Below are 27,366 nucleotides of genomic sequence, written 5' to 3'. Positions count from 1 at the left end.
TTCTTCTAAGAGCTGGAAAAATTATTTAACCCACTGTGCGCAGAAGCTGGAGCAGAAATTTGGAGAAGATTGTGCATGTGTGTGCATGTTTGCACACGTGTACTCACCTACCTGCTTTGCTAAGTAATTCCACTAATCTTATGTGGAAATTCACGTGGCACTTATTGCCCCTTTCAGCTGGGAAACTCAGAGCGCTTGGCAAACGTCATTGGAGCACAATGCACTGTCTTCTCCCAGACACAACCCAGTCAGGGGCTCTGCTCCATTAAATCTTCCCACATTCAGGAGCAAGAAGGCGCCATGAAAACTTGCCAGTTGCCATCCAACGGGCCCACATGTTGCTTGGGGGCTCCAATTTCTGGGCATCTCTCATGAAATGCCACAGAGGGATTTCCCCATGTGCTGAGAGCTGGCAGCTGCCACAGAGGAGGGATTCTGGCTATGGTACTTTATGGCACCATACTCAGGATGCTACAGAAAAATCTGGCTATAGGACTCCCAAGTTGCTCATCCCAAAATTAAAGCCAGGCCACTATCCTGTGATCAGTATGGCTTCTTTGACAGGTGGACAAGATGCAAATTGAATTCCACCTCCTCTGCCAGGGGCAGGCGAAGGGCTTTTTAGGGACTGGACCCTCAAGGGTTCATCTCTGGGCTGTTTCAAAGTCCTGGTCAGGGGGAATGCATGTCTGGGAATGTCTGGGGTAGAGGGCTTGGAGCCATGAAGGGCTATGAGGCCAGCCAGCCTTGGCACAGCCTGGCACTTCCACCCCTGCCTTGGCTGAAACCAGGAAAAGCTACTCTTTTAATACAAATTTGAGTAAAATCTTGGATACACAAGTCCCCTGCCTCCTCCTGTGCAGTGCTTCCCTCTTGTAGTCTGCTTACAAGGCTTGCAAAGCACAGTCAACATAAAAACACAGCTAAACCTCTCCTTAGTACCTGCACCACCTCTGGGGGGAGTCTATTCCAGAGGCCTTAGCCCTTGTTCATTCAGGCATGGGCCCAGAGAAGATTTTTCCAACAGGCAGTTTTACATTGCAGTTCCCCTGTGCATTTGCAACTAAAAGGCAGCATGCACATAAGAGAGAGGCATGTCCTACTTCCCTGCTTCTCTTTCCTATCAGTAGGTGTCAGCATTGATTTGGGCAGACGAGGTACTTTGGGTAAAGCCAATATCTTTTATTAGACCAACTCAAATAGTTGGAAAAATTCTTCTTTAAAAGCTTGCGGGTATAGGTATCCTTCGTCAGGATGAGGAAGCATCTCCAGTTGGTCTGTGCTCTTCCTAGTAAATAATGTAAATTGAGGGAGTCAATGGGTGAGAGACAGATGTGGGGGAGAAGGGGAATGAATGGAACTGACACAAAACTGTGGGGAGAAGTGGACACGCCGGAGGGCAGGGAACAGCTACAAGCAGACCTGGACAGGTTGGACGTATGGGCGGAAAACAACAGAATGCAATTCAACAAGGAGAAATGCAAAGTGCTGCACCTAGAGAGGAAAAATGTCCAGCACACCTACTGCTTAGGGAATGACCTGCTGGGTGGCACGGAAGTGGAAAGGGATTTTGGAGTCCTAGTGGACTCCAAGATGAACATGAGTTGTCAGTGTGATGAAGCCATCAGAAAAGCTAATGGCACTTTATCGTGCATCAGCAGATGCATGACGAACAGATCCAAGGAGGTGATACTTCCCCTCTATCGGGTGCTGGTCAGACCACAGTTGGAGTACTGCGTGCAGTTTTGGGTGCCGCACTTCAAGAGAGATGTGGAGAACCTGGAGAGGGTCCAGAGAAGGGCCACACGTATGGTTAAGGGCTTGCAGGCCAAGCCCTATGAGGAGAGACTGGGGCACCTGGACCTCTTCAGCCTCCACAAGAGAAGGTTGAGAGGCGACCTTGTGGCTGCCTGTAAGTTCATCACGGGGGCACAGAAGGGAATTGGTGAGGTTTTATTCACCAAGGCACCCCCGGGGGTTACAAGAAATAATGGCCACAAGCTAGCAGAGAGCAGATTTAGATTGGACATTAGGAAGAACTTCTTCACGGTTCGAGTGGCCAAGGTCTGGAACGGGCTCCCAAGGGAGGTGGTGCTCTCCCCTACCCTGGGGGTCTTTAAGAGGAGGTTAGATAGGCATCTAGCTGGGGTCATCTAGACCCAGCACTCTTTCCTGCCTATGCAGGGGGTCGGACTCGATGATCTATTGAGGTCCCTTCTGACCCTAACATCTATGAATCTATGGTAAAAGGTAGAGAGATTACCTGGGGAGTCATATGTTAGATTCATAGATATTAGGGTGGGAAGGGACCTTGTAAGATCATCAGGTCCAGCCCCCTGCCCAAAGGGCAGGAAGTCAGCTGGGGTCAAAGGATCCCAGTAAGATAAGCACCCAAATGTTTCTTAAAAGTGTCCAGAGTAGGTGCTTGCACCACCTCTGGGGGGAGTCTGTCCAGGCCTTGGGGGCTCGGACAGTAAAGAAGTTTTTCTTTATGTCCAGCCTAAAACGGTCTTGCAGGTGTTTGTGACCATTGAACCTCGTCATCCCCTGGTGAACAGGTGTTCCCCCAGATCCTGATGCACACCCCTATGTACTTATAAACTGCCACGAAGTCACCTCTGAGCCTGCGCTTCTCCAGGCTGGAGTCCCATGGCTTGCAGCCTCTCTTCATAAGGCCTTTTTTTTTGCCCTCTGATCATGTGTGTGGACTCTTTCAAGCTTCTCCACATCCTTCCTAAATTATGGAGCCCAGAACTGGATGCAGTACTCCAGCTGCGGCCTCCCTGAGGCCAAGTACAGTGGGAGGAGGACATCCTGGGTCTTGCTCAAGATGCATCAGTAGGTGCAAGTCAGAGTTTTGTTCTCTTTGCAGGCTGCAGTATCGCATCGATGCTTGTTCATCTTGTGGTCAGTCATGACCCCCAAGTCTCTTTCAGTCATGGTGCTAATGAGTGTAGCATGCCAAGTCTAGAAGTGTGATGTGGGTTTTTTTCCCCGAGGTGGAACACCTTGCATTTCTCTGTCTTGAATGCCATCAGGTTTTCAACTGCCTACCTTACAAATCTATTGAGGTTGGCCTGGATCACCAGCCTATCCTCAAGTGTGGAGACTCTTCCCCAGAGTTTGGTGTCATCAGCAAACTTGGCCAGTCCACATCTGACACCAGTGTCCAGATCATTTATAAAGACATTAAAGAGTACAGGTCCAAGAACAGAGCTGTGGGGGACATCACTGGTCACCGAGTGCCATGTTGATTCGGTTCCATCAACTACCATTCTCTGGGTCCGACCTTAGAGCCAGTTCCCCAGCCATCAGACCATAGTGTAGTCAAGGCCACAGTTACCTAATTTTTCCATGAGGACATCATGAGACACCAGGTCAAAGGCTTTTTTAAAGTCCAAATATATGACATCAACCTCTTCCCTTTTGTCCAGCTGATACGTCATCTGGTCATAGAAGGAAATGAGATTGGTCAGGCAAGATCTACCCGCAACAAACCCTGGCTATCCCTCAGAATGTTACCTTCTGTGTGCCTGTCGAGAACAGTTTCTTTGATAATTTTTTCCAAGAACTTTCCAGGGATTCAAGTCAAACTGACTGGCCTGTAATTTCCTGGATCTTCTTTCCCCACTTTCTTGAAGATAGGCATCACATTGGCCCTCTTCCAATCTTCAGGTACTTTGCCTGAGCGCCACAAGTTCTCGAATATCCTTGCCAGTGGTCATGCTATGATGTCTGCCAGTTCCTTTAGCACTCTTGGGTGCAATCTATCCAGACCAGCTGATTTGTGGGTGTCCAGCCTTTCAAGATGCTCCCTCACAAGATCTCTGCCAGTGGTGGGCATATATTCACCCTCACCCTGGTCATCTCGCATCATGTTAGGCAGGGTGGTCCCTTTGGGCTGGTGAAAAACTGACACAAAGTATTCAGTAAGCAGATCGGCCTTTTCCTGGGTGTCAGTTGTCAGCTGCCCCAATTGGTTTAGCAGCGGTTCAATGCTGCCCTTGTTTTTCTTCCGACTCCCCACATATCTGAAGAAGGACTTTTTATTGTCCTTGATTCGTGTAGCCAGTGTGAGTTCTGTTGCAGCCTTGGCTTTCCTAGTTCGCTCCCTACAGGTGCGGACCAACACAAAATGTTCCTCCTTAAGCAGGTTATAATGTGTCGTAAATCCAATGTCTATATTTAGTCCATGATTTTTTGTATCCAGTAGATTGATGGAGTGAAGTTCATAGGCTCGTCTGTGAAAGGTGTTTTGTAAATTCACTTTGAGGATCAGAACTGAGAAATTAGAGAGAAAGTGGTTTTCTTCTGAGAAATGTGCCAACACAGGTAATTGAGTATTCTTGTCTTTGATAGATTTCCGGTGTGCATTCATTCTGGTGCACAGTTGTTGTTTGGTTTCTCCCACAGATTTTCCATCAGGGCATTTAGTGCACTGGAGGAGATAGATTACATTTCTGAAGGTGCAGCTGTAAGATCCAGGAATGGTGATAGCTTTGTTGTGGGGTGTAGTTATTGTGGGGGTGGTGGAGATGCATTGGCAGGTTTTATGTTTCTTGTCATGGCACGGTCTGGATCCATTCAGTGTTTTTAGGCCATAGGAAGTTTGTTTCTGCCTGATCTGGAGTGTGTGTCCAGTTCACTGAAGCCATAAGGACAAGGCAGCTTGTGCAGTGCAGCCACGTAGGTGAGGTGACATGGTGACGAAGTGGAGATGGTGGCACCAGCTAGCCTGGACCCCAGCTCCAATATGAAGTGAGTGAAGAATGAGGAAACCTAGCTGTCTTCCTTCTGCCTTTCCCTACCTTACTTTGTGGGGCAGCCCCGGGCCTTGAGGAATCCATTCTAGCAATGGTTCCCTTCTGCCCCCCATTTCACTGATGAGACCCTGCTAGTTCCCCCTACTTCCCCAGAGCATTCAACATCTCAGCTTTACTCCCCCAGTGCCTCCCAGCCTTCTCCACTCACAGATCCAAGTGCTAGGAGGTGCTAGAAGTGCACCACTTGTTCTGAGGTGTTCTCCTTCCTCTGTGAATCTACCAAGGGGTCTCCTCTGAGCCACAGGGTTTCCCTGGGGAAATAAGGGACTCTAGAAATGAAGAGGCTTTGTGATGGGGTCATGAAACCACTCTCTTCCTTTATTTCTCAAAGGTACATTTGGTGAAATAGAATCCAAGCCCTTTGCTCCTCTACCTCATTAGGGCCCAGGCAGGGGGAAACTGAAATGAAGGCCCTCCCAGGCTCACACATGTTTTCCTGCCCATACCCTGGCCATTTATAATATCACAGAGTACAGGTCTGCTGCCCACTTGGTAGCATGCCCCTACCCCAGCAGTCTGGCAGAGTACCTCTATTCATGAGGTATGCATGAGTCCATCCTACTCTAGCTAACTCTGCTAGCCCAAGGGAGATGACTGATGAGTAAGCAATGGTTCTGGGTCATGGTTAATGACACAGATGCAAACAAGCTATGCAAAAACTCCACATCCATTATACCACAGAGATGCAAATTGCAACCAAGTTCTGCAAAGACCCCACATTCACTATGCATCCTATTTAAGAGATGAGGTAAGTAACGTTTACCTACCCCAAAGGGACCTGCTAAGAATAAGTGTCCGAGGCCTGATTCAAATCCCAATGAAGTCAACTGGCATCTTTTCCTGCCTTTGATCTTCAATTAGACTCTAAACATTCATGAAGCACGTTGCTGATGAATCGTGCTATGCTACTGCTCTGTTCCATTACCAGGCAACTGCATTGCACATAGCATCAGGTTTCACACAGACCTTGGGTAAAAGCCACAGGCTATTTTTTTTTCTTGGTTAAAAAGTGCCTGCCTCCTAACTGAAACTTTTTACAAAAAAAAAAATGTCATTTTGGATGCAGAAAAATGAAGACCAGAAACTTTTCCAAAGGGTAAAACTGAAAACACCCTTTTGTGTTATAAAAAACATCTGAAACCTCTGGGGAAGTTCTGCTCAGTCCTGCTGAGATTTTCTGCAGCAAACCCTTCATTTTTCACTGGGTTCACACCAAGCACTGCCAGACAGCTGGAAGGCATGCCCACATCCACACAGGCAGGTAAGCAACCTCCAGCTAACGGCAAGGCATTTCTTGAATTGGTTAATGGGCTTACGTGCTAGGAATTTTATGCATTTCAGTTCAGATTAGACACTTGATAAAACCACTTCAGTTCAACAGTAATCGATAACCTATGGAACAATAATTTAATATGAGAAAGGGCCATTACATGCCATTGTGCTGTATTGCTCATTATAAACAATTCAGGAACTTGAATAGTCTCTTCAAGCTCTTATTCAAATAAGACCTAATTGCATGTCTATTACTTTAGAAACTTGAGTTGTATTTTTAGCAGCAGAGTTGATGATTTGGAACTTGTATTTTAAAGAGCCTTAGCAGGGCTATCCACTGATATTTAATTAACATATTGCACTTAAATCCTCTGTGGCTGAGGCCTGCTCTGAAAACTCTCATTTATGTTTCCTGAACAGCAGGAGGTAGCGTTTGAGGCATGATGTTCCTGGCAGGCGACTATAAGAGGTCACAATTGACTGTAATGGGCAATTAGTGCTGGAGCAAAGCCGATGCTTTATTTCTGCAAAAAACCTTCCTCTTTACAGCAAGAAATAATCAAAAGCAGCAGTCAGATCGTGGCTAGGGGAGGAAGCCTAACACGCTGCATTACACTTATGAGCAATTGCTACAGTACATTGATCCTTCCCCAGAAAGCTCTCAATTCCCTTGAAGAACATCTGTGACACTTGCCAGAGCCGATACAAATTGCTGCTCGTGCAGCTAGGACATCCATCATGCCCAGGGAAAGTGATTTGGCAGCATGTCACGACAACGGTCGTACTGAATCAGACTTCTGGTCCTTCTTTTCCTGTCTTCTTTCTCTAACTAAATAGCCATTTCCAGAAGCTACAGAACAGATACAAATGGTCAATTATGGAGCCACCTGCTGATAAGGCCAGTTTCTTCCCAACTCTTCACGGTTAGTCTCTGAAGCAGCGTGACATACAGCACTCCCGAGCTTTAATAACCTCCCATCTAATGCAACTGGGGGTTGATCTCATTATCCACATAAATGTAGCATTTCAGTCAAGAGCTGCTGGCAGCAACAAGGACTGGGCTCAAACAACTAGGGGCCCCTGAAATGAAGATATGCCGTAGGTTCAAACCACCACCTAATGCAGTGACTCTGGGGTGCTGTGAAATGCTTTGAAGGGTGCCACAGGATGCCAAACAATATTGGCACTGGTATGGGTGCAAACACCTACACATGACTGACAAAATTAACCCAGGGGTTTCAAATAGAAGTGTCAAAAGCATCCTGATCTGTCGTGAGCATTGTTGAGTTCTTTGCAACAGAAGAAAGACTTTTAGTATTTTTCGGTAGTCCAGAAATAAGTGAAAAGTAAGAACTGGCATTTTCCAAGGACTTCCTTGAGTCTAATGAGAGGTGCCTTGTCTCTAAAAAGGTTGAGAATCGTTGGCCTAGTGGTTCTGAGCTCTTCCCTATGTGTGATTTCCCCTTTCAAGTGCCAAGTCCATGTGAAACAATAGAAAAGGGGCAAAGGGGCACAACACCCTCTCAGCAATTATGTATAGCCATGCATTACAAATAAAGCACCCAGCCCAGGAACTTTATAGGTCAGAAACATGCAGCTCATGAGCACCCAAGTCATATCTGCCCTTCCCCATTCACTAAGCCCCACTTACAGTTTGGTGTCAGCTGGCAGCGCAGTCCCAGAGCGCAGGTCAATCATCCAGTCCCTGGGAAAGTGTCTCTGGGGCCTGTCCTGAGGCTTCAATGCATCGGAGAAGGAAGGACTTCCCTGAAGTTTGTTCAGTTTGCTTCTTTCTTGTCTCCCATCATAGAATCAAACCAGGACCCTCAATCAAGGTAAAATCAGCAGCACAGAGTAAAATCCTTAACTTGCTACAGGGGATAGCATCCTTCCTTCCCTAGGCAGCTTCACTATCAGCCAATTCTGAGTTTGTGCTCTGGGGGCACTCTGGGTGAGGAACTGAAGGCAAGCAGAGCTCTCTGCAGTCACACCATCCCTGTTAACCGGTGGGTAGGAGGAGAGAGCTCCTTCCGCTTGGGCTCTTAGGACTGAAATAAATGGCTAGTCTGCTGCAGCTCTTGGCCACAGCCAGTGCTAGATTGAAGCCTAGGGAGCTAGGGGTGTTGGGTTAGAGCAGAGCTTTGACCGGTCTGGTTTGCTAGTGTGTGCAGTCTTCTGCAACAAGCTGCTAACCCTGAACACAAAGGTGTCCATCCATCAGGCGTGTCTCAGTACCCCACTTTATGGCTGTGAAAGCTGGGTCATGTACTCAAACCAGGAGTGGAGATTGAACAGCTTCCACTTTCGCAATCTCAGAAAAATCCTTGGAGTCACTCGAGGACCAACAGATAGGGTGGAAGTCACTCAAGGACCAACAGGTAGGGTGAAAGTGCTAGACTTTAGAAAAGCTGATTTCAATGAACTCAGGCATTTAGTCAAGGACGCACTGCAAAGTAAGAGTTTTGAAGAGATGGAAGCCCAGGACGGGTGGCTGTGCCTTAAGGAAATGATCCTTCAGGCACAGAGGGAGACAATCCCAATGCAGGGAAAAAGGGGGAAAGGGGCCAAGAGGCTTCCTTGGCTGACCAGAGAAACCCAGAGCAGCCTACGGGCAAAAAGCGGGGCATATAAAAAGTGGAAACAGGGAAAGACTACTAAAGAGGAGTATACCTCCTCTGCTCGCGCTTGTAGAGAGGCAGTTAGACGGGCCAAAGCTACCATGGAGCTGAGGATGGCATCCCAAGTTAAGGATAACAAAAAATTGTTTTTTAGATATATAGGGAGTAAAAGGAAGGCCCAGGGTGGAATAGGACCCCTACTAGATGGGCATAAGCAATTGGTGACGGACAGGGGGACAAGGCTGAACTCCTCAACGAGTTCTTTGCCTCAGTGTTCCTAAGCGAGGGGCAAGACAAGTCTCTCACTGGGATTGTAGAGAGGCGGCAGCAGGGTGCCAGACTACCAAGCGTAGACCCTGAGATGGTGCAGAGGCACTTGGAGGAACTGAATGCATTTAAGTCAGCAGGCCTGGATGAGCTCCATCTGAGGGTACTGAAGGCACTGGCCGACGTCACTGCACAGCCACTGGCGGGAATATTTGAACACTCGTGGCACACGGGCCAGGTCCCGGAGGACTGGAAAAGGGCCAATGTGGTCCCCATTTTCAAGAAGGGGAGGAAGGAGGACCCAGACAACTATAGGCCAGTCACTCTCACCTCCATTATTGGCAAAATCTTTGAAAAAATTATCAAGGCTCACATTTGTGAGAGCCCAGCAGGAAAAATTATGCTGAGGGGAAACCAGCACGGGTTCGTAGCAAGCAGATCGTGCCTGACTAATCTAGTCTCTTTTTATGACCAGGTTACAAAACACCTGGACGCAGGAGTAGGGGTTGACGTTGTTTACTTAGACTTCAGGAAGGCCTTCGATATGGTATCCCACACCATACTGGTGAACAAGTTAAGAGGCTGTGACTTGGATGACTACATGGTCCGGTGGGTGGCGAATTGGCTAGAGGGTCGCACCCAGAGAGTCGTAGTGGATGGGTCAGTATTGACCTGGAAGGGTGTGGGCAGTGGGGTCCCGCAGGGCTCGGTCCTTGGACCGATACTCTTCAATGTCTTCATCAGCGATTTGGACGAGGGAGTGAAGTGTACTCTGTCCAAGTTTGCGGGTGACACAAAACTGTGGGGAGAAGTGGGTGCACCAGAGGGCAGGGAACAACTACAAGCAGACCTGGACAGGTTGGACGTATGGGCAGAAAACAACAGAATGCAATTCAACAAGGAGAAATGCAAAGTGCTGCACCTAGGGAGGAAAAATGTCCAGCATACCTACTGCCTAGGAAATGACCTCCTTGGTGGCACGGAAGCGGAAAGGGATCTTGGAGTCCTAGTGGACTCCAAGATGAACATGAGTCGTCACTGTGATGAAGTCATTAGGAAAGCCAATGGCACTTTATCGTGCATCAGCAGATGCATGACGAACAGAACCAAGGAGGTGATACTTCCCCTCTATCGGGTGCTGGTCAGACCGCAGTTGGAGTACTGCGTGCAATTTTGGGTGCCACACTTCAAGAGGGATGTGGATAACCTGGAGAGGGTCCAGAGAAGGGCCACACGTATGGTTAAGGGCTTGCAAGCCAAGCCCTATGAGGAGAGACTGGGGCACCTGGACCTCTTCATCCTCTGCAAGAGAAGGTTGAGAGGCGACCTTGTGGCTGCCTATAAGTTCATCACGGGGGCACAGAAGGGCATTGGTGAGGCTTTACTCACCAAGGCACCCCTGGGGGTTACAAGAAATAATGGCCACAAGCTAGCAGAGAGCAGATTTAGACTGGACATTAGGAAGAACTTCTTCACAGTTCAAGTGGCCAAGGTCTGGAACGGGCTCCCAAGGGAGGTGGTGCTCTCCCCTACCCTGGGGTTCTTCAAGAGGAGGTTAGATAGGCATCTAGCTGGGGTCATCTAAACCCAGCACTCTTTCCTGCCTATGTAGGGGTGGGACTCGATGATCTATTGAGGTCCCTTCCAACCCTAACATCTATGAATCTATGAATCATCAAGAACGGGATCCTTGAGAGGACTGGCCTACAGTCTGTGCAGACTATGCTGGATGTTCACAGGCATTGCTGGCTGGCACACGTGGAGATCAAGGCTCAAGATTGTCTGTCAAAGGCCGTGCTCTTTGACCAACTCAAGAACCACCCATGACACAGAGAAAGGCCAAAGGTCTGCTACAGTGACCAGGTCAAGCAAGGTCTCAAGAAATTCAACATTTCCACTGACAACTGGGAGAACCCTGCCCTCAGCTGCTCAGCCTGGAGAAGCCAGACCAGAGCAGGTGCAGTCACTCTAGAGAGCCATCAGAGAACCCAGGCTGAGGACGAGGAGCAAGCCAGAAAGCAAAGTGTGCTTCAACCTCCATCTGAAAAGTGGACCTGCCGCCAGTGCGGGAAGGTTTGCCGCTCACAAATAGAGCTTTTCACCCACACCGCTACCGAGCACTGCTGACTGACTGACTTTGCCACATATCTTTTAATCTGTCAACATGTTGGACAGCCATCCAGCAATCCCCAGACTTCCCTCTTGCACCACGGCTCTGAATCAGCAGCAAACACCTCACCAGCAGGCCTGCTCCTTACTCCAGACTGGAATGAGCAATTGGGGAAAATTCAAAGAGATTAACACAGGGCAAGCACCCAGTGCTGAGCAGAGCCATTTTCTCATTGTACCTGCAGATAGAACGGATACTGGGGTCACCTAGTAGTGGAAACTGCCTATACGTGAGAGGCAGGGGCAGGGTGTAATTCAGCAATGCAGAATTAAACCCAAGAGCACCAACGAAGAAAGCTCTCACCTGGAAAATTTCTTTTGGATGGTGGTGGAAAAAGCCTGGCTCACTCAATGCTGCTTCTTAATTATCCATGCATGAAACATGGGGTGAGAGGGCCCTGCAGTGCCCACATCCCTGGACCAGCAGCGGGTTACTGAGAACGGAGCCGCACGTGTCACTCACCGCAGCTATTCAAAGTGCAGCTGTGCTGGGTTTTGTTTGTTTTTGACCATTTGCTGATCTCCCTGGTTCCAAGGCTGAGCTCATGCTGGTTTATATGCTAAGTAAATGCTCTGTGCCGTTCCCCTTCTTTCCACCCAGAAGCAGCCGTTCCTAATGTACATGCATTTAGAAGAGGCACTGCCGAGCCGCTGCAGCTTGTAATCAGCTGCTGCTAAAAATACTAGAGCATAATTGTGGACTTTGCTGCTGGATCCTAATTAAGTGGAAAACTGTGTGGTTCTCCATTCTCCCCACTGATCTGGAAATAGAAGCCCAGGGAAAGCAATGAAATGAAGACAAGCTCTGTTGCGCCAGCAGCGGCTACCCTGGGGCAGATTCCAGAGTAGCTCCATTGACTTGTATGTGCCCTGTGAGCCATGGCTGGTCCCAGCATCATCATCACTGAGCATCTCAAAGGCGGTAATGTGTCCATCTCCTCAGCTTCCCAGTGGAATGGCAATGCAGTTATTCCCAGTTGAAATACGGGGAATGAAGGCACAGGGAAGGATGCACCACAAGCAAACAAGACACTCATAGCAGAACCACAATGCAAGCCTCAGACTCGGTGCCAAGAAGGCAACCTGGCTACTGACCACTGCCTCTTTCCTCTGCTGAGAGAAGGGTTTGGGCTAAGGAGTGCATCTTTCCTCCCCTCACAGGTTCATCCCTTCACACACACACCCTCCAGCTCCCACAGGCTTGAGTTTCCACATTTCCCATGGGACCTGTGCATGTGTGAACATTCGGAAAAGTTGAGGCCAGCTCAACGAGACTGAAGTGAAGGCAATGCACTTAGGTTAAAGGACAGTGTTCACTGGGGGAGGTGCCCTTTTCCAAAGTGGCCTGAGGTCACTATGGCTAATGCCTGCTTAGGAGTCCCAATCTCAAGGGCTAGGGACAGACATTCAAAAAGCCTAAGCCTGAATTAATTCAGTCTTTCCAGGTTAGTCTAACCTGCAAAGCTTGAACCTATATGGAGGTGGAGAGACATTCCCTTTTCATTATACAAATGTAGGCACATGCCTGCAATGGCTCAGGCTAGAAGCCAGGGGGTGATAGAGCAGCCCTCCCTTCCCTTCCACAGTACTGAGCTGAGGGAGGGGGCATGGCCAGGCCCCAGCAGGAAATTGATAACAGTGTTTATCACCTCATTAAGAAAACAACAGAGAACATTACCAGCTACCTGTTGCTTCTGCCTTTGTCACACCAGGGACCAGAGCCAGCATGTGGTCTGCTAGCTAATACACAGATACCTCTCAGCAAGGCAGAGGGGGTGGGGGAATTCCTGCTTAGCAGGGAGTGGTGATGGGGAGGGAGGGAGCAGCCTACACGTCACTGCCTGAGCTGCAGCCAGGGAGCAGGGGGCGGGGACAGCCCTACCCAGCCCAGAGAGCATGCTGGGATGCTGGGGGAGTCCGCTTTATCTTAAACCAGCAAGGGGTCTGGGACAGACATTACATAAACCGGTTTGAGCCAAATTAATTAAGTCTGATACTACATTCAACCAGGTTTATCGCAAACTGGTTTCAGCCATTTTCAAACTGGTTTATGTGCACTGAACATCTGTTCTGTTACAGGTTTAAACTAGTTTCTGATCACTTAAATCAGTTTATGTGTAATGTCTGTCCCTAGCCAAAGCAGCCCCACAGGTTCCTCGTGGCCCTTCCGCTCATGCACCTCTGCTGCTCTCAGCCAGGGGCTGGGCTTGCTCTGGGAAATGCAAAGAATTCATTTGCTGGAGCAGCTTTATTGTTGGAAACAAAGGGACTGACAAGCAAAATGTCTTTGAGGCATCTGGCCGCCTTCAGAAAGAAATGCAGCGTCTCCAGCTTCAAAAAAAGACTTCATCTCCCAGAAGCAATGACACTTTCAGTCCACGCACCCTGCCTACCCATGCACTGCAGCTACAGCCCTAAGCAAACCAGTTCATGTGCAGACCAACCAATACCCCACAAGCCAGGTGTTTACTGTGGAGAGGGAGAAAAGAAGCTGGGGTCTCTAACACTGTCCATGCTCTTGGTCTGAATTTGATCTGAGTGCTCAGGTATTGCAGTGATGGAAGGTCAAACAAAGCCCACAGGCAGGTGCACAGTGCTTGGAAAAATAAATTAGCCGGGATACTTTCTTGTCTGTTTATAAAAAGCCAATTTATCTTTCAGCTCCAGACTTCTTCTAAATAATATACAAGCTAACCAAGGTCAAGAAACACACTCTCAGCCTCTTCACAACCAGTCAAAGGTCACGGAGCCAGGGAGGGAAGCCCTCTTTAGAGATGCGGCTATTGGAGCTGAATTTACAAAGCAGAGGCACTCTGTGTGTTAAACAGGCAGGCTGCATGGGCAGGACATTTTCCCCATCCTTTTAGCGGTCCCTGCAAACAAGCAAGAGAAGAGCCATGCTCCTGCACACTTCACATAGCATGTGTGCAGACCATAGGGCAAAAAATCATGTGTGCACCTGATCGTGGAGGACCAGCCAAGACACTTCTGGAAGTCCAATCTGAGTTGTTTGATTCTGACTTAGCTGATCTATTCCCAAGTTAATACAGCACAGCCCGCTGGAGTCATTCTTGAGACTTGGACCGTGCCTATTATTTATTATTTGTGTTTTACAGCGCTTAGCATCTCAGTCCAGGCTCAGCACCCCTCAGGCCAAGCACTGTACAGCCTCGTGACTAACAGAACATTGCTATTTATAAGATGCCTGCAACTTCTAGCTGTAGATCTTTCAAAAACATGACAAGGTCTAAGGAAACTCGGTAAGTAAGCAGCTGAGGTCCTGGCTCTCAGTGAGCAAATCCAGCTGTTCTAGCTGGCCTGACAGCATCCTTGTCTACACCATGCTGAAGGGGAGTAGCACACCCACCGCTACACAAGTGCATGCGTCACCTGAGAACACTCAGAGAGAAAAAAGCCATTCACTGGTGGCAACAAAAGGATTATAGCTGAGTGCACCTGGAAAGTGGGACCTGCTATTTCAAGTGATAGGGCAAGCAGCTGTGGAAGGTGAACCTGCAAAGGAAAGAGAGTTGCTCAGGAGGAAAGGTAGGGAAACAAACAGCTGAGCTGTGTGGCCCTTCAGACAGAGAACTGGAGCGGTTATAGGAAATCAAAGAGGCAGAATGCAAGCCCAGAGCCTGATGCCTAGAATACAAAGAAGGAGAAAAGGAGCAAAAAGAAGCACTAATCAGAAAAGCGGAGTTTTTGAAAGGCAACATCACACTGAGCCCAGCCCACCTATGCTGACTTAGTGAGTTGGCAAGGTGTACACTAGTTTACCTACAGTGGGAGATTACACAGCAGCAGGACAAACCCAGGGGGAACCTACAGCTTGCAAGCTACACTGGGTGGTAGGGCCCCTAGGCCCTAAGCAGCGGAGTGCCATAGCACAATCCTCTACCCAGGCCCACCAGGTATGCTAGCTGGGCTTGTTTCATGAACAACCAATGCACAGCACCCACACCAGGGCATCCCAGTAGCAAAGAACAGTGAAGGTTGTTTTCTTGTACACTAATGCAGCTCTGTGTACTGAGGACCCTTGCTCACGCAGACCCTCTTTGATATTTGCATTCTGCAGGGTCTGAGGAGTTCCCCTGCCACGTCCTACGAATGGACCGAATTGCCCTTCCCTTTCACAGACAGTGCAATTATCAAAAAGCCTCTAATAAGCCCAAGGAAGCAATCCAAACAGCACAAATCAACTTGGCCTTGGCTCTGTGTTCAGGAGGCAATACTAGTTATATGCATTCTGCTGATGTCCTGAATCCCAGATGCAGCAGGCAATGCCCTCCTGTGGCATGAGCGTGTGGTGAAAGGAGGGCAGCAATTCCTGCTCAGCTCATCAAACCAACTCTCTGCAGGGATCCCTTCTGCCCTCCCCATCAGGGAAGGCTGTGCTGGGGTTGGGATGGAGACTTTCAACAAGCACACTTCACTAAAGGAGTTGGATCTACCCATGTACCCCATAGGAATCACCTTACCTGGGCACTCAGCAAAATTCTTTAAGCCACATGAATGATCTGCAGTGAAATCAGGGCCTTTTCTTCTCTCTCCAGTGCAAGGGGGCTCCCCCTGTTTCCATTCATATTCTGTATTGCATTCATGGAGCAGAAGCACATCTGCAACGCTACAGGGAACAGCAGAGAGAGGCAGGTGATTTCAGATAAAAGGCTGGACGCTCTGGGGTCAGTGAGTGTATGGCACAGTGCTCCCACAAGCACACTCCACACAGTGAGAACCCACAGCCAAGCTTGTGCAGGCAGCTGTTCCCATTAAGCATCTTGCAGATGTGCAAGCATCTTGCAGATGTGCAAACACACACAAGACTGACTGCGCCAGGCAACCAGGTGAGACGTGCAGCTCCCTTCATCTGCTTCCCACGTCCAAGGTGACTCATCCCCTCGGCAGTTTGCCTAATATGAAGCTGGGTCAGTGCTAGGGCTCACGTTGCGTGGGCAGGAAAAGCATGGATTATTAGAGATGCGAAGCCAAAGGTCAGCCTGTATTTAGCCATCTGCATCTCTTGGGTTTCAGGTTCATTTGATGGCTTTTCATGCCTGACTGAAGCACCCTCCCCCAAGCTCCAGCCCTTGTTAAAGGTCCTCCAGCAGAGTGAAGGCACCAGAGACATCCTGGGCCTGTAGTTTCATTCAGCAAGATGGGAGACCTGCACATGCTATGAAACACATCACTTCAACAGGCATCTGGACCATGCTACTTAACTGACATCACAAGGCTATAAAGATGCCTGACAGGACCATGCAAAAATACTGTCCCTGCCCCAAAGCCTAAATATCCATCATGTGCACATGGTGTAAGGAAGAAGAACACTTACCTAGACAGTCACAATTTTTTCCCCCTCAGGAAACCTGCCGTGTCCCTAGTTTGAGGGTCATTGAGCCACACACTTGGGATAATATTTTCAAGATTGCTAAATGCCTTAGGGCAGTGGTGCTCAACTTTCCAGCTGTGTCGGCTGGATGTGTGGTGCAGGGCTGATCCATGGGCTGGATCCAATGTGGGATCAGCAATTTCCCCACCACCAAACTTCTGCACCCTTGGGGAGCCTCACGGGCCAGAAGACACAGCTCTGAGGGCCAAATCTGGTTCATGGGCTGAATGCTGAGCATCCCTAGCTTTAAGTGAAAGCTAATGACCCTTCTCAAGCGTTCCCAGCTCTCACAGGCACTAGATGGCAAGGAAATCCTCCACTCTGAGGAATACACAGGTATAACTGCAGTGTCAGGAGCTGGAGCAGAGATGCACAGGGAGCTCATGCAGGCAAGGGGAACAGCAGGGGACCAAGCAAATTGCTTCTGGGCTCCCATGCTCCCCATTGCTCTTGGTGTGGATTGATCTGGCAGTGCCCCTCAGAAGGGAGTGGGGGAGGCACTTTCCGCTGCTACCCTAGGTGCTGACTGCTGTTCAGTCCTGGCACCCAACACAGGTAACGCAAGCCCTGGGACCACCACAAACACGGACCGTCCCTAAACACTGCACATGCATCACATCTAATCGCAGGCCTAAAGTGAAAGCTGCTGTCACTGTACAGGCAGAGAGCAAAGCCTGTAATTGCCTATGTTGTGGAGAGGGTTCTTTGGGTCAATCTGATATCTTTTATTAGACCGACTTAAATAGTTGGAAAAAAAATTCTTAACAAGCTTTCGGGTCGACCGCTCTCACCGACAAGCACTCCCATACAGGCACTGGCTTTGCAAACTCCAGTGCTAATTAAAACCCTTCCATCCCAGACTTAAGAAAAGAGAAGTGATGAAAAATGCAGAGAAACCATGTGATCTAGTGCCTTTATCCATGGAAACAGCAAATGCTGCAGCACCAGTGTTTTGGGCATGTTCATTCAAGCTGCAGTGGGTAGAGCCAAGCAGATAAAGCTACCTTTATCAGTCTCCCTCTCCAGCCAGAGCTGTCCTGTGACCTTTCCACATGGATACCCTTGAACAGGTCATCTTGTGGCTGGCTAATCTGCTTTTCTCCCCCAGAAATAGGCTTTCCAGGTGCTTGGCCACATTAACAGTGCCACTGGTATGACATTAGTGCCCATAACCCTACTCACAGGGAGGATCCCGCTGTGCTAAGCACTGTACAGATGCACAGACAAAGTCCCTACCCCAGACAGCTCAGAGCTGGGTTTTCCTTGTAGCTAAGGACACAAGAAAGAGGGTGGCTGGAGGTTGAGCTGTTCTCAATACTTCACAGCTATAGTCTAAAGTGGAGCTTGAGGCAACTTTACCTACTCCTTCCCTGTGGCTGCAGTGGCAAGGCACTGGCAGTGTCCCTGATTTTCCTTGTGGCAGGTGGTGTTTTGGATGTTGATCCTCAGAGTTGCAGGTTTACAGGGGCGATGCTGGGGCATCCTTTGGTTAATGACAGCCCACGCTGAGAGCCCTGCCCTGCACGCTGAGCCTCACAGCTCAGCCAAGGGGATTTTGGCATGGATGGAGCTTAGCATAGAGCTCCTGCCAGCTGAACCGCACCTCCCAAGACAAATAGTGGTCCGTCTCCTTACACTTTCCCACCCCTGAGGACACAACACTTTGGCAGTTCCTTGTACCCAAGCACTGACCATCGTGGCCCCCTGAGGCCAGTCAGAAATGGTGGTTACACAATACATATTCATCGTTGCAATTAGCATTGCATACTAATCAGTGTCTAGCACAGGCAGGAGGCCCAAGGCAAGGACTGTGCATCAGGGAATTATTAGAATTACTGCAAATTTACCATTGAACAATAAGCTCGTAACAGCATAAACATGCCTTCCCCTTCCAGCATCACAGCTTCACAGGCCACCTCCCCTGCAGGTGCTCGCTGCTGCATCTGCCTACAGTGAAATCCAGCTGCAGGATGAGAACCGCAGCGTTGCAGACCTAAAAAACGTGCCCTTGGTTACCTACATGACTCCTAGTCCCCAGCAGTGCTCTTCGCACCAGGCTCGCTCTACTTTCTTTTCCTTTTGCATCTGATTTTTCAGGCCATGGTTTGCTGTTTTCCTCTTCCCCTACCATGTTCTGGCTGCGGCTCACAGGCCGGTTTTGCCAGCGGCACCTTTAACACCATGGGGAAGAGGGACTGTCCCCAGAGCACTTGTAGAAGAAGGCTGTGGCACACTGGTTTTCCCAGGAGAGTCCCTCCCACCCCAAACTAGCTGGGATATCCTACCCTAACTGACTCCTTCTAGAGTCTTAATTTGTAATTTAAGTTTGCAACTTGAACATGAACAGGAAACCAGAGGAGCCTAAAGGAAACAGGGCTTCCCCAGGCCTGGCCATAACCCTAAGAGTTCTTCCTCTGGAAGGGAGTGTCACAGGTTACACAGCCAGGACCACTGCAGTCATCTTTAGCACAAGCCCAAGGGCTTCCTCCAATTTATCCCAATTCAAACCAGAGCTCTCCTGGAAGTCAGAAGGACTCCTCACAGGCACACAGGATTGCTGCCTCAGTCTTCAATAGATTCATGCCAAATGTGAAAGGCAAATTGGCATAATTGGGAGCAGGGTAATTAACGGCATATGCAACACAGCTGTGGCAGGTGTTGGGTGTGCTGCAGGGCAGGGAGGGCATGGTACGATTACCCGAGCAGCTCGCTTGGTCGGGAGTGAATGGAAGAGCTGCGTGGTACTATGTGGACCCTGCTGGAAACAGAGCAGGAAGCTGCAGTGCTATTGGCTATGCGGTCTGGAAAACAGAGGTTTGCACCCTAATGCATTCCTGAAGCAGCCAGCACCCTGAGCAGGGGAGAAGAGGGGCTGTTTGATGGGACGGACCCCACTCCAAGCCCTGGAGGAGACTGCTTTTCAGTCCATGTAACAGTAGATCTTACCCTAGGTTTTATCTTTGCTAGAGCCTGTTACCGCCAGCTGCTTGCTTGCTACTCGATGCCAGCATCTGCCTTCAGACACCTCCTTGTGGGAGCAAGCACTGAGGGCGCTTCCATGCATCTTCCATCATCATCCCTATCTCTGCACCTTCATCTGGCTCATCTAGGAGGGAATGCAAAATGACAGTCCTCAGTGTGAATCACAGTTGCACCCTCCCCACACCCACCCAGGAGCTGGAGGCTTATCTCTGGACTGCCCTTTGTTGATTCTTGCTTTCTCTTATCTTCTGTCATTTTAATTGAATGGCTGCTCCTAGATACCAACCTGTTGCTAACAGCTCTTGCACGGCTCTCATTAACTGTCTGGTTGTTGCTCCAAGCAGCACAACAAGATTCTGGCTGCTCATCTGATTCTCTAGGGCCTGGTTTTCAATTTACCAGTGGGGGCTTGTGCTCTCAGGAGTCTGAGGACCTTAACCAAAGCAACAGCCTGTCTGCACTGGGCTAGAGCTCTGGGCTGGGATGGCAAGGTGCTGGGATAGCTCTGCCTCTGCTCACTGTGCAACCCTTGGAAAGACCCTTCATTTCTCTCAGCCTCAGTTTCCTGTCTGCGATAGGGGTGGCACTGCCTGTTCTGCCTTCTTTGCTGGGGCTGGGTCCACAAAAAAGCTCTGAATTTCCATCCTTCTCAGCTCCCAGGTGCCTTCCACTATACTTCAAGATCATACATTACTACACTGCCCTTCTCCTTATTAGATATAAGCACAGGTCCCATCCTCTGTCTCCTTCCTCCAGCTGAAACTTCATGGGCTTCCCCAGCCTGATTGCTCTCTTGCCACTAATTGTCTGAGAGCATATTGCCATCCATCTCCTTCTTTGCTCTCAGCAGGTGCTGCTTCACCTGCCATACCATCAGGCCTTTCCCAAGATCGCATCACGTTGCCTCTGGCCAAGTCACTCACTAGCTGTCAACAATACATTCACGGGCCCCATCATCAAAAAAGACTGTGAGCACCAAACGCATGCAAATTTGCACCAGTCATAGAATCAGAAAATTCGGGTTGGAAGGGACCTCAGGAGGTCACATGTAGTCCAACCCCCTGCTCAAAACAGGACCAGCCCCAACTACAGCATCCCAGCCCAGGCTTTCTCTACCTAGGTCTTAAAAACCTCCAAGGATGGAGCTTCCACCACCTGTCTGGGTAACCTGTCCCAGTGCTTCACCACCCTCCTAGTGAGACAGTTCTCCCTAATATCCAAGCTAAACTTCTCTTGCTGCAGCTTGAGACCATTGGTCCTTGTTCCATCATCTGCCCCCACTGAGAACAGTCCAGCTCCATCTTCTTTTGAACCTGCCTTCAGGTCCTTGAAGGTTGCTATTTAATCCCTCCTCAGTCTTCTCTTCTCCAGACTAAATAAGCCCAGGTCCCTCAGAAGTCATGTGCCCCAGCCACTTAGTCATTTTCGCTGGACTCTCTCCAATGCGTCCACATCCTTTCTGTAGTGGGGGACCCAGAACTTGGATGCTGTACTCCAGATGCGGCATCAACAGTGCCAATAGAGGGGAAGAATCACTTCCCTCCGTCTGCCAGCGATGATCCTACTAATGCAAACCAGCATATCGCTAGCCTTCCTGGGCTGCATTAGTAGGGTGGGCACACTGTTGGCTCATATTCAGTTTATTGCCCATTGTAACCCTCAGGTCCGTCTCTGCAGAGCTGCTGTGCAGCCAGCCAGCCCCCAGCCTGGACCGGTGGGTAGGATTGTTCTGTCCTAAGTGCAGGACTTTGTACTTCTCCTTATTGAACATCATGAGATTTCTTTTGCTCCAATCCACCAATTTGTCAAGGTCTTCCTGAATCCTAACCCTACCCGCATGTCTACTACTCCCCCCCAGCTTGGTGTCATGTGCAAACTTGCTGAGGGTGCACTTCATCCCACCTTCCAGAGCATTGATGAAAATACTGAACAAAACTGGCCTCAGGACAGACCCCTAGGACCCTCCACTTGATAATCAGGTGTCTACACATCTGTGCCCCCACGTCCTTATGTCACACTTATATTATGGGGAAGTCCCCACTGTGCTAAGTGGTGCCCTAAGGCAACTTCCCAACTCCAGGCTCAGATCTGGTAGCAATGAGCTGTGTCAGGGTAACTACATCAATAACCCTCTAACTGCAATAGAGCTGTGCCTGCAAGTACATCTATTTGGATCGGACCCTTAAATACTAGACATAGCACGCAGGCAGAAAAAGCAATCGGGTGGCAGGGCTGGAAAAGAGAGTAATGAAGGTAACAGGCTGACACGTCCTGCATGGGATATACTGCCAATAGGCAGCACTAATTGCAGTGCACAGCACTCACCACTTGCCTGGCAAATGGATCTATAGTCCTCATGTGAACACATGCTGCTTTCAGAGCTGACTCTATCATTCTGCCTCTGAGAGCCTGTTGGCTTGGGTTTGGGAGCCACGTTTCTCCTGCCTGGACTTGATTTCAGGCAACAGATGGTACATGTATTGACAATATTCAGGTGCTGCAGGGATGGGGCCAGCGTCAGCCTAGGCAGAACAGAAAGAAAGAGAATGCCTGTGCAAAAGCTGTAATATTGCATTAGGGACTCCGGTACCACTTTGCACTTCAGGAGGCTGCTGTCTGCATTGGAAATGACCTTGCATGCGCCTACCAAGGTCACTAACTGATCTGAAACAGTCTCCGGCTGCTGAACAGCACTGACTGCCTCTTTCTGCTTTGAGCGACTGGCTGGCCTGTGTTAACACGTAAATAAAAGCAGCTTCCGGGGGAACACAAAGGGCACCAGACAGCAGGCCGGCACCCAGGGTGTGACTTATTGCAGAGATGGTCCAACACACTTGTACTTTGAGGAGAGAAAGCTGTGCCTAGTTAATGAAACCATGTGAAGTGACAGACGCAGGCTTTCTTGGCTATGATTTAGGGCCTTCACTGGTGCCAGGCATGGCCACCTACCTTGCTGCGAGCAAGGACTGCCAGAGCTCTGTGCCCCTCAGTGGATCATTTTCCTTCCCTGTCACTGTCACTGCTGGCACGGGTATCGTGCGGCTGGACATAATGAGTCAGTGTTTATGCAGCACTTTGCAAACACAATGCTCTCCACAGGTGCAAAATGCTGTTATGGGAGTATTATTTATACTGTGCCCTTTTTTCTGACCTACTACCTTTCCATTCCTTGTTTCTGCTCCACCTGCTGGAGGGGAGATAAGGCAGGGGCTCTCTCAGAAGGTAACACAGGCTGAGGAGCTGCACCCTCTATGACAAGGAGATTGGTTTGTATTTCTGACCTTTCCACTAATGGATGGGGAAGTTACTGTCAAATGCTTAAAGTGATGTGATAACCCTTGTCTCCCGCTCTCAGCCCAGAGCTGCGGGCCAGAGAACATGGGACCATTTTGCATTTCTGAGAGACGATTGCTCCTTGTTCCCCCTCCCAGAGGAATGTATGGCAATTTATCCTAATCTGTCTGCATAGTGATTACAAGAAAGAAACTGCTACTTCAACTATCCCCAGGCCTGACTGGCATGCAAACGAACCAGCCATGCAGCCCGCGGGGAACAGAGCCACCAGCCGGCTCCCTCGCAGCATCAGGAATGTAACAGCACCTTATCAGAGGGAAACAAGACTTGCAGAGTCAGGGCCCAATGGCCCAGTGCGCCATGCTATGGTGTGACAGTGGAAGTGACCAGCTGTAATGGGTCTCTCCTCCTAATGGGGCAGAGCTGGGCTGGGCTCCTGTTCATTGTGTATAGCTCTTGGCAGCGGGAGCCTGGCGTGTGTATTGTCACTGAGCGAACACCTGCTCCAAAATGACCGGAGCGCTCCTGGAATCTGAATGAGGCTCTCTGATAACAAGAACGGGTTTGAACATGGAGCTGTGAACATGGGCAAGGGCTGCTTGCATGTGAGCGAAAAGACTGCAACCCCGCTGGCCTGTCTGCAGGGCCTGACCTGTGTGACCTTGAGCAAATCACTCAGGGCAGATAGCAGCGGGGAATGGCTGTGTGATGATGCCCTGCCTCCTTTGACCCCACAGTAAATTACTCCCAGGACCATGTTTTAGAGCAAAACTGTCAGGAATATCTCAGTGATTTAAGAATCTTTAGATTTAAGTTTAAGGGCCTCAGCTGACTGCAGGGATTTGGGCATGTAGGCTGTGTAGGTGCTTTGGAACATTTTACACTTGGCCCTTCTGTGCCTCCATCCCCCATCTACAAAGCAAGACAGAGAACAATTGTTCTCCCACCTCTGGCTTGTCTGCTGTGAGAGCTGGCACCCAAAGTCATCTCTCACAGCGCGCCATGAAGTCCCTCATGCAGTGGGATCCCCTGTCTCAGTTAGGGCTTGTAGGCAGCACCAGGAGATCAATCCCAACTGTGCTTCATGGACACATGCACTCCCAGAGACCCCCTCTGCTGTGCACACAAGCAGCACGGCTCTCAGTGCACACGTCAGGGTGGGCTGTGCTTCAAACTATCAGCAAAAGCCAGGAGGAGCCCCATGTGCAACCACAGGGTGGGTCTAAGTGTGTTTTCTTTCTTAACTGTGCTCACACAGCAGCATTTATTGCTTGCAAAGCTGCTCTCATCCAAGCCTTTCCTAGCATGTTACTTATCCAACCTCCCACCACTCTGCTGAGCTAGGGAAGCATCAACACCCTCCCACTTCTCAGATGAGGAAACTGTCGGCCAGTTCTTATCCCTATCAACTCACACACGACCACTGTTGCCAAAGTGGTCCCTGGGGCCCGGGCTGAACACTTGGATATATCTACCGCACTGTGACTGCCCGCTCTGAACCCCACACCATGGAGCAGGACGTTCCCAGGCCTGCTTTGCACAAGCTCCCCAGCATGGGGGATCCCAGCTGCTCACCAGACCTGTGTTACATACCTCATGTCCTGGAGCCATGTCTCTCCGCTCTGAGTTTTTCTTGCTCCTGCTCGCAGTACTGCCCGCAGCCCTGGCTCTCTCCTGCCTGCTGAAGCACAGCTGTCCCAACACTCGCTGCTAAGTGCTTCTCAGCTCCCTGGCCTGCTCCTTTGGCCAGGCACTTCACAGGTGGGGTTGGTCTTTCATCTTCTAAGTGGAGAAGCAGAGTTTGCTTGTATCTAGCGTGGGCGTATGAAGCAGAGTTTGCTCCCATCCAGTGTGGGTGTGTGATCAAAGCTTTTCAACAGAGTTGAATGTCTTTGAACCCGCAGTCAGGCACTTGCTGCCAACAGGCAGAGGGATAATTGAGCACAAAAGAAGCAGGTCAGCAGGCTGGGACCCACGGCACTGCCTCGCCACCTTCTGACGCTGCTAGAACTCATCTTGGATGTGTGAAGATTGGATTTTGCTGCCCTTAGGTTACATGGGCTCACTCTGTGCAACCAGACCTGGCAGAAGCCCAGGCTCTCCAGTGAAGCGATGGGACGGTGTAAGCAGTAGCCTGTTTCTCAATGGGACGGCAACAGAACTAGGCATGCAGGGCTGATCTGAAGGACCAGCTATGTTGGCTAGTGAGTTCCTAGCTACTCCCATTTGCTCATTTCTGAGTACCTAGCTACTCCCACTTGCTAAGGCCTAGAGTGCTGGCGTATGCAACCTGGCCAATCCCATCCAGAGTGACCTTCCCCTCTCCTCTCAGTGTCCCACTCCATGACCAACCAGAGAGCAAAATGCCCTGCAGCTTACATGCAGGGAGACAGCCTCAGTTCAAGACACTGGAAAGCGGAGCAGGAAACAGCCAGGCTGACGCTGTGCCCCTGTATCCCTAGAGCCACTCAGCATTTTTCATGTGGAATGCACGTAAGAGGTAAAATAGCCCAGCGCCCTGACCACCAAGACCAGCCCACAGAGCAGAGCACCTCCAAATACCTGCACGAGAACCTCCCTATAGCCAGGACCTCCATGGTGGGGGGAAAGGCCACGCAACACAAACCTGCATTGCTGGAACAGCTAAAATTTCACTCCTGCACTTTGCCCCTGGCTACAATCTGTGAGAACTGAGGATGTGCCTACTGCCTTGGCAACTTCCAGTGAGTCCCATCCCTGCCATGGCAATTGATGGGGAGTAATAACCATCCAACGAGCAAAGCAAAAGCAAATGTAATCATGTGCCAGTCTCTGAAGAGTCCCAGGAGAGGCAAAGCCAGAAAACAGCCCCATCGTTATTCCCCGTCTGTTCCGATCTGAGACAGAGCTGGGTTATGCTACACAGCATGGCAGGGCAGCTGAACCCACCACCGGCACTGTCGGGGCTCCAGCTACTCATCCAAGCCACGAAGGGTATGCAGGGGAAACTCCTGCATGGTGGGAGACGAGGCTTACTTCCCACTAACTACCATTTTAAACACCTTCAAGCTTCTGGCCTGGGGGACCTCCAAACATACAATTCACCAGCAGCAAACTGGGGCAGAACATGATGCTCAGGGTGGACACGATTGGGCTGGTCATGCATGCAGTTGTCCACCCCATCCTCCTGGCAGGGCCCAGTGTCTCTGCGCAAGGAGAGGGCAGAAGGGAGCCATCAAGGGACCAGCCTTTCTCTGCATCCTCAGCAACTAGGAATGTGTGAGGCCAACTACATGCTCTGATGTGATGCGATGGCAACAACACAGAGCACAACTGTTTGTAGGTCATAAATGAAGTGCTGTCAGAGGGGCTCATGCATGTGTTTCTAAAGGCCTCCTCTGGAGGAGACAACAAAGTGACGGAGACATCCGAGACTAAATGGCTGAATGTGGTTCATTTCTAGTCTGTGTTAGACCCATCCTCCTTGCACGATGGAAAAGACTGCACAGTTTCTGGCTGTTTGACCCAGAAGCTATTTCTACCAGCAGGTAATAGATTCAGCTGAGCACTGTGGCCAGTTACCTTCTTTCCAGCAGGCTGGGCAGACAGGGATTAGGCTTCAAATGTAATTTACTGGACAGCAGGTGGAAACCTGACTCATAGCCTCCTTCCTGACCCACCGTGCAGTCACTCATGATAGGTACAACAGAGCAATAAGGCTCTCTTCAACAGGGAGGTTAGGAGACAGCACCTGCAGTAGAAAGAGAGCGCCCCGGGTTTGCAAAAAAAAATACAAATGCTCCTCCCAAGTGCCATTACCAGAAGCACAAGGAAGGATTTGGTTGGGCTGACCCTCTGCTGATTCCTTTGGCTGGCACAGGGAAAGGTCATCAAACCTGGTATTTGCAGTGTGCTCACACAGCTCCAACATGTTCTTCAAGCTTTTAGGCACGTGGGATTCATGGTCCCCAAAATGCTGGTGGAAAGTTGCTGCTGGAGAATGGAGGGAGGGGGTTGTTTGAGAAGAGCTGCCATCAGCCTGTGAAAGGGGCAGCGCACACAGCGTGAGTACCCCACAGCCCTCTGAAACGTAATGATGTCTCAGGCCAGTGGCTGGAATCCAGGGCCTGGTTTTCTGCATTAAAATAAGAGGCTCACCAATAACAGGAAGAGTCCCTGTAGGAAAACAGCAGCAGGCAGCCGCCAGTCTCCAGCCTCTGTCCTCTGCATGCTCCATCCTGTGTGCCTTTTTCTCCAGGCCCACCATCTCCCTTTACTGTTCTCCAGCCCTTCACACAGTTCTCCAGGCTGCAGATCCCAGGATTTGAGGGGAAAGGCAAATTTCCCTCGCCCCAGGCCTCCCCGTGTAGCTGTCCTGTAGGAGCCAGAGGCAGGGGTGCAGCAAAGCAAAGAGCTTGCAGAATTCATGTCTTTCCAGCAGCATGGTTATGAATAGACATGAGCCAATTTAGCACAGACTGTATCTAACAAGCAATGATCATGCTGCTGAGTGTGCCATTTGTCTGAGCTAATCTCTCTCAAAAGAACAGACACCCAGGCACCAAAGACC

General features: G+C 49.9%; 1 long non-coding RNA gene across 1 annotated transcript; it reads right to left on the bottom strand.

Moving 5' to 3' along the window:
* Nucleotides 1-2,462: 2,462 nt before the first annotated feature.
* On the bottom strand, nucleotides 2,463-24,897 carry LOC109284137 (uncharacterized). Its single transcript, XR_002091467.2, has 5 exons — nucleotides 24,411-24,897; nucleotides 19,488-19,647; nucleotides 15,631-15,776; nucleotides 7,747-7,920; nucleotides 2,463-6,945 (listed from the first exon to the last, which is right to left on the bottom strand). It is a non-coding gene; the product is annotated as an uncharacterized LOC109284137 (long non-coding RNA).
* Between the last annotated feature and the right edge of the window lie 2,469 nt (nucleotides 24,898-27,366).

This window comes from Alligator mississippiensis, chromosome 7, assembly GCF_030867095.1.
Source record: "Alligator mississippiensis isolate rAllMis1 chromosome 7, rAllMis1, whole genome shotgun sequence".
Classification (NCBI taxonomy): Eukaryota; Metazoa; Chordata; order Crocodylia; family Alligatoridae; genus Alligator; species Alligator mississippiensis.
The sequence above is the reverse complement of the archived record's forward strand: the minus strand, read 5'-3'. Positions and strand labels throughout refer to the sequence as shown.